Source organism: Agrilus planipennis, unplaced genomic scaffold, assembly GCF_000699045.2.
Source record: "Agrilus planipennis isolate EAB-ADULT unplaced genomic scaffold, Apla_2.0 scaffold173, whole genome shotgun sequence".
Classification (NCBI taxonomy): domain Eukaryota; kingdom Metazoa; phylum Arthropoda; class Insecta; order Coleoptera; family Buprestidae; genus Agrilus; species Agrilus planipennis.
In genome coordinates this window covers 501,168-509,240 of record NW_020438948.1, presented here as the reverse complement: position 1 = coordinate 509,240, position 8,073 = coordinate 501,168, and positions in this window count along the sequence as shown.

Below are 8,073 nucleotides of genomic sequence, written 5' to 3'. Positions count from 1 at the left end.
GTCATGTCGAGTAAATCGTCCATTTAATTCAATCGATAAATTCGGAAACGTTTGATGCACCCATACTAGAACATCATAAATGAAATTATTTAACGTTGTTTTTTCGTGATGGTTCGTACTTTAATATTACGTATTATTTGGAACCCTCTTGTTGCGTGACGAAATAATATAATAAAACTTTGTTCTGATATCTATAACTCAACATTTTTCAACTTTCATCATAACTTCCATAAATTGCCTACAATATTTTCTTCGAATGCATTAAAGTCAATGTTCATTATTATTCGTCGTGGTTGTTTCTTTTTTGAACAGATTATTACATTCGCTCTTGACAATCTCAAACCAATATAGAAAAACAAAACAAAAATGAGATGGGGCGTTAAAAGAAAGCAGAAAACAGAGAAATTGCTTTTCAAATAAATAAAACCTTCATAGTATGATTTCCATGAAAACTGGAAATAAAAAGATTACAATAGGAAGAGGAAGTAACTGTTCTAAATAAAGAAATGAGGTTATAGAAGTAATTAAATTAAAAAATTAAAATGTTATATTATTACTGACAAGGGGTAAATAAAGAGCATTCTGTTTCCGAGTAATTTTCTAAATAGAAGTTTCTATGTTGCTCATCGTGAGTAAAGCAACTATATAGATAAGTACGTATACCGAATGCCACAGGAACTTTTTTAAAACTATCATTAGATAAATGGTTATCCATTTTGATAAAGAATAAGTACGCAGAATAATTTAAGACCCTCTGAAACAAGGGATATGTGTTAAGAACTCATATATAGCTGAAACTTCATGAAAGATGATGAACGATAAAATTTACAGAAAATCCTTGCCAATTGACAGATGCCTGATACAGTTCTTTCACTGTTCCTTTGACTTATCTTTAATATTTAATCTAAATAAAATATTAGGATTTGAATCTTAATGAAATTAAGTGTAATATTTAAAAGAGAAAGGTAGGTACGGTTTTGATGTAAGCTTGAAATAATTAAACTAAATCCTAGTCTTTATAGTTGATAATGCTGTCACCACGTTAGTATTTTATAATACTCATAAAACTGATTACCTTTGTAAATATTTTACCACATTTAAAAAAATTATCGAACAAAATCAATCTTATCTTACAAATCGTTAGCCTTAAATTCTAGCAGTCAAAAAGGCAAGTTTAATTTTTTTTAATTTTATTACCGTATCATGTGTTTTATACTAAATCCACAGTAAATATGTACACACCCTAAAAGAAATCCTCAATTTACATAGGTCAATAGATGATAGTATACGGGTTCTTTCAGTGTTCTTCTGAAAAAATCCAAATAATCCATTACCTTGATATTAATTAAAAACTGAGCAAAAGAAAGTTCCATTGCAGTTCCGAAAGATCTCGAGTCGATAAATTAAAATAAAGAGTGCCGCTCGCTGGAATCAACGTTAAGTCCTTTCAGTGAAGGTAACCCGTTGAGAGCCCTTGGCATTAAAACCGCATTTTAATTCTAATTACACCGGGACCCAGTTATTTAAAACACTTTTCTCAGGCAGCGTTTCGAGACTCGCCCGCTGACATTGTAATAATCTCCCTGCCCTTCGAAGGGCCCTTGAATTGAGACGATGATGCACTCAGGCAGGATCTACCGGAGGGTCCTCCAACCACCTTCACTCCTCTACCATACCACACTTTCCGATCAACCAGACTGTGTGCACCTTGTGGCCAACTCATTTCTCTCTAGCACACAAACAAAAGATCTCTTACGATAAGGTTCGTTGTAAGGGCCTTTCACCGAGCTAAAAATGTCCCTTTGTTCCTCGAGATGGCTGCATTTCACTTCGGGGAATATGAAAAGCCTTATACTAGAGTTGTTCCAATGCCAATTGCATGTTACATACTGCACCTGCACTCGAAACTACTAAAACGTTTTTCGTAATGTTTTTTTTTTTTTGAGAATTTTTGGCACAAGGATCAGAACCATTAAAAACTGATTGAAAGAAGAAGTTCGCTGTTGATATCCTAACATCAAAAGAACTTACCAACTGCCTAGCGAAAGACCAAGTCCGTTCGAGTAGAATGCTACAAAGAATTTTCTGCTTCACAAAGAAAATATTCAAACATGTTAGTAAAAGGTAACTCACAAATAAAAGAAATTGCGTTCAAAAGAATAAATAACAAAGGAATAAAAACATTCTTACTCGAACTGTTCTATTTGTGTATATGTGGCACCCACTAGGATTAATTGTCAATTTTGTGAGCTGTATGTCTGGTTCGTGAAGTGGAACTAGATAGTGTAATTATATTTTATTTCACCCTCTGGACATTTTTTTATCCAGTTCATTAAATGGACATAGCATTGTTCCAGTTTGTCGGCATCCAGTTCCTGTACTACATGGATCGCATTTATCTATTTAGTGTAACACATTCATTTTTAGATTATTCATATACATACATATGTTCATGCACATATAGGGGCTTTAGGCCCACCGCGTTGCAACTACGAGGTATTGAAAACGGATGACCATCGAGGTAAAAACATACTTCTGATTCTGAATATTTTTGTCATTAGTAAATCGTAGGATTTGTCATGGGCGGGAGTTGAATTCAACTCAAATTTTGCTAGAAACTAGTACTTTATGAGCTAAATATTTTGTTCCATTTATACTTCGTTTAATTTATGTAGCGATGTGACCTTGAGTTTGACCGGCGCAAAGTAGAAAAGAACAGCACTAGACCAGAAAAGAAAGGAGACAACTCTCGGCCAAACTCTTAACCGATGAGGAGCGTATAATCCATTACAGTACTGGACGGAAAAATTGACCATTTTATCCACTACAATTGCATTGATCAAATGTGCTGTTATTGGTACCAATTACTACTGAAAATATCAACAAGATGTTTATATATATTTGAAGACATATTAAAGGCTTTAACGCTTGTTTTTGACTCGCACTACTATTCATAATTAAACAAAACTTTTGGCAGGTACTGTATGAAAAAATATGTTTAATGAACAAGAGTCGAGAGTATAATGAGTTTTTTTCTCCCTACCTACGATTTTGCCAGCGCGCATCCAAGACATTGGAAGGGGCACATCGCTAGAGAAAGTAAATGAAGTATACTTTAGTGTTTCAATAAAAAGTACTCATCGTTAAAATTCAATCGAAACATTTTACAATCTGATTTACTTCAAGAATATATACTTGAAGTGAAATGCTACTGGTCGAATAAAGCAATTTTGTTACATGTATATTACTACATTAANGGTCTTCTTTGTTGGGTTATCTGCATGTGACAATATGTACTTTTCTTTAAATGCAAATGTTAGTCATAAAAATATCTCGTATTTAATGTACCTACCCCGAGTGAGAAACCGCTGACGAAAAAGTATAAATCATAAATCCCTTTTACAGAAATAGTCCCCATAATCTATAAATAATTTCTATTCATTCAGGTAAATCCACATATACATTTATAAATCCCATTAATTCTGTCGTACTTCCCACAAATTCCTGTAATTCTATAATAATTACTGTAGTTTCTCCGAAATTCTAAAGAATTATGGTAATTTCGGTAAGTACCTCTAGAGTACGTAATGAATGAATTTTAAGGTGTAAGATATATATGCCTACAGATATAATTAAAATTAGATTAGAATGGGAAATTGAAATGAAGAATATTTTAAGGGAAACAAAGTTTGGATTTCGAAAAAGGAAAGGAACTATTGCTGCGAAATTCTCGCTAAAAAATGTAACTCAAACGCAAATAGAATTCAAATTAACTTAGAAATGGAGATAAGTAAGGTAATGGAGGGAAGAATAGTGTTAGGAAGATAAAAGATTTGAAGAATGACTTACACGGACGATATTGCTTTAATGTCAATAAATGATGGGGCGTTAAAAGAAATGATGAGAGAAAAATATGTAAGAAGAATTAAAATTGAATGTCAATAAGACGAAGATTTTGGAAATAGGTGATGTTAAGGGTGAAGAAGGAAGAGAAAATACATATACAGTTTGGAAAGAAAAAGTAATAGAAAAGGTTAAAAAACACAATTAGTTGAGATATATACTAGGAGAAAATAATAATGATAAGGTGCATGGGGAACAGGTTAAAGGTCAACGTAATAAATGAGGGTTTTGTCAGTACCATCAATTGCAAGAGAACAAAATGCGTACACGTAGTAGCGTGCAGTTAATAATTCCCCAGCAAATAGAAATAAATCGTTCGTAATTCCTCAATAATTGCAATAAATCCTGAATAAATCCACTTAATTCCTCAAAGTAAAAAGTAAATCCCTAGAACTTATGGAATTTCGACAAGGTGTATACAATAAATTTCCTGGAATTTCCCCCTGGCAAAAAGATTTTCCAGATAGTGGAATAAAATATTATTGCACTATCTGGTTTCATTTCACGAACTGAACATCCAGCTCATAAAATTGACAATTTACGTTAAGAGGGTGCGACATCATATACCTACATATAGGGTTGTTCGGAAAGTCATTTCGTTTTTCTTTCTTTGCTGGTAAAAAACTGATCGAGAAGGTTTTTGACCTCCTCATTTGAGGTGAAGGTTTTACCGTCTAAAAAATTTTGGAGTGACCGGAACAANCATGTGTATATCCGCTTCTGCTTTACATTAGGCAAAAGTATTAGATTCTTAATGTATTGGCGTTAAAATAAAAATATAAATACAGAAAACGATAGAAGAAGGAAAGAGCGCATACAATGTTAAATATAATTAAAAATGAAGGTATGAGTTACAGAGATAGAAGAGGGTTACTTGGTTTGTATAAAGAGCAACAGGCAGTTATAGAGCTGGAGCTGATAAACATCATTAAAGACAGTACAACTGTAGGGATAGGTATACAGGGGCAGAAGATTAGTATGCTTCTATTTGCATATGATACAGCAGTATCAGCATCTAACAAGGAGAAATTAGAGATAGGTTTAAATAAAATAGAAGCGGTATTGACAAAACAGTACTGTATGAAAATAAATAAAAATAAAACAAAAATACTGGTATGCAAGAGAAGAAAAAGTAGGAAAAGAGCGAATGTAAAGATAGGAGAATAAATATTAGAAGAAGTGGCTGATTTTAGGTATCTAGGAAGTCAAATAAGCCAGGACGGAAGGAGTAGTAGGCATATAAAGCAGAGGATAGCGCAGGGTCGACTCGCAATAAAAAAAAGTCACTTCTATACTCGTGAACGGTTAATTTAGAAATTCGAAAAAGGTGTACGTTCGGAGCAAGGCGCTGTACGGGTGCGAAACATGGAAGGTAAGCGCTGCGGAAAAGAAAAGGTTAGAAACGTTCGAAATGTGGTGTTACAGGCGAATGATGAGGATATCGTGGATAGAGAGAGAAGGTTAGAAATGAAGAGGTATTAGAAAGAATAGGAAAACGGAGGATTTTATGGAAGTCAATAAGAAATAGGTGAGATAGGTTGATAGGACACCTTCTCATGCATAAAGGTCTAGTCAAACACATATAAGAGACAGAAACGTGAGTTAGGAGGTGTAGAGGTAGGTCTAAATTAGATTACTATTCGCAAATAGTTAAGGAAATACGGCTTAAATGTGAAGTTGGGTGCAAAAGAATACAATTAAATCCTCTGTCGGGAAAAAACGAAATGACTTTCCGAACAACCCTATATATAAAGTACAAAAAATTACAGTAAATAAGTGAATTCAAAAGTAGCATGGAATGAAATGTTTGTCATTATTTTAGTGTCAAAATTTGAGGTTTATTCATTCGTATAACTGTGAAATGTGTATTAATTGAGCATCATGTGAAATAGTTCAAGTTTGTTGATTAAACAGTTCAAGGTTTACGTAAATCGGGCTGAAAATGAAGCAGGAAAACTGTATACCGAATACTAAAAGTGCAAAAGGAATCTTTGCCGATAACGTATCGTGTTTGCGGTTTCGGAGAGGGAACAAAGTAAACGTCGTCGGTTGTGTTAGACGAACTTGTATATGTATACATGGCAAGGCATGATTTGCAATAGGAAAAGTTGACCTAATGACGCCGGGCGTCGCAGTCGTCGTCGTCGTTGTCGTCTGCCAAAGCCTGTTGGCAAACATGTGACAACCGACGTAACAAATTGAAGTCGCTACGTCGCGTTGGCTCGTACGTTAGCATAGATCGACTAGCAGATAAGTTGAGCAAATGGCAGATCTCAACTGGAGCCAACCAATTTTTCAAGCACGTGCTTTTCTGACACACTCGCACACACGGAAAGAAATAACCACCCTCGGCCAACTAGATCTCTACAAAAGCGAATTATTCGAGCGGCCTTTTACTTTTTTTGTTTTTCTTGCGACAAAACGTTTCCCACTTCCGTTCATTGCAGAGAAAAATCAACTTTTACAAATGAGCAAGTTTTCGGTTTACATACAATCATTCTATTAATCTTTATTAATCTGGTCAACCGAACTTCATTCTATTAATCTTTATTAATCATGAACATTGAGGGGTTTATACATATATTTTAAAAATCACATAATACAACACGTGTGAAATCGTGTAGTTCGGGTGAGAAAGATGAGACGGACGAAATGAAGACAGAAGAGAGTGAAAGATTATCTGTGGAATATTACTGCCTCAGCATTTGCCTAAGTGATCCAAGGAAAACCACAGAAAAACTTGGACCAAGGCAGACGACGGACCCGGAATCGAACCGGCGTCCTCCCGAATGCTAAGCAATGGTCTAGACTCTAGACCTCTAGGCCATGCCGCTCGGTCGAACAAATAAACTATATACTACGTATATGAAACTACAATATGACCAAAGTAAAAAACATTTATAGAACAAAGTTTTGTCAATTTTATCTACCATTTTTTCATAGATATTGTACATTCTCAATATTTTCAAATGATAAAAGATTAAATAACCCTTCATGCACCAACATATACTAAATTTTTCATTGTCATTAGCTGAAGCATACTCATGTATTAATGTTTAATGAGGCAACCGCAGTGTAAAACATTTAGTAGGGACAGTATTGATTTATTGATTTATAACCTATGTAGCCATATTTAATATTTAAAATTTGGCGCGTTTGGTGTTGTTACCTATTCGAATTCAAATAACAAATTCAAACAAAACGTAAACGAAGGGAAATTCATTGTCGCGGAGGCTGTGATAATTGAATAGCCGTATTAGTTGCATACAAATGAAGTGTTTAAATGCTCAAATGATAAATAAATAATCCGTAAATGGATTTATGATTGATCGTATTTAATTGAATAGAAATTACTGACCCGAAGAGTACAAACATAATGAAATTGACAAACGACAATACCTGAATAATTGACGAAAATTTAGCGATAAAGTAAGTTAAATACTTTTCTAATTATGCACCATTTATCCTATTTATGTTAGAACTCAACTTAATTTGCCATGAGTTATTATTTCTCTCAACAAATGCTTAAAGGTAATTAATCTCGTTAATACTGTTCATTATTCTGTTTACAATTGAAAGATTCATCTCAACATTATTTTTGAATTTGCATCATTATATCTTTTCCTGTACGTAATGTATATATTACACTTCAAAATGTAGGAACGAGTTATAGAGATAGAAGAGTGATACTTAGTTTATATAAAGAGCAACGGGCAGTTATAAAGCTGGAGCTGCAACGTAGAGAAGTAAATATTAGGAAGGGAGTCAGACAGGGAAGCACACAGTCACCGCTACTTTTTAATCTATACATACATCGAAGACGCGATCAATATCATTAAAAACAATACAACTGTAGGGATAGATATACAGGGGCAAAAGATTAGTATGCGTAAAATTGCAGATGACATAGCAGTATTAGTATCTAGCAAGGAGGGGTTAGAGATAGGTTTAAATAAAATAGAAGCGGTATTGACAAAACAGTACTGTATGAAAATAAATAAAAATAAAACAAAAATACTGGTATGCAAGAGAAGAAGATCATTTTCGTGACGTTTGAGAAGCGAATCGCAGACGTCAATGCGGCGACACAGATTTCTCTCTGTGAGAACATGGGGAACCCATACATCGAGCTTCGAGGATAATCCCAGGCCTTTCAAGTGGTCATAAACT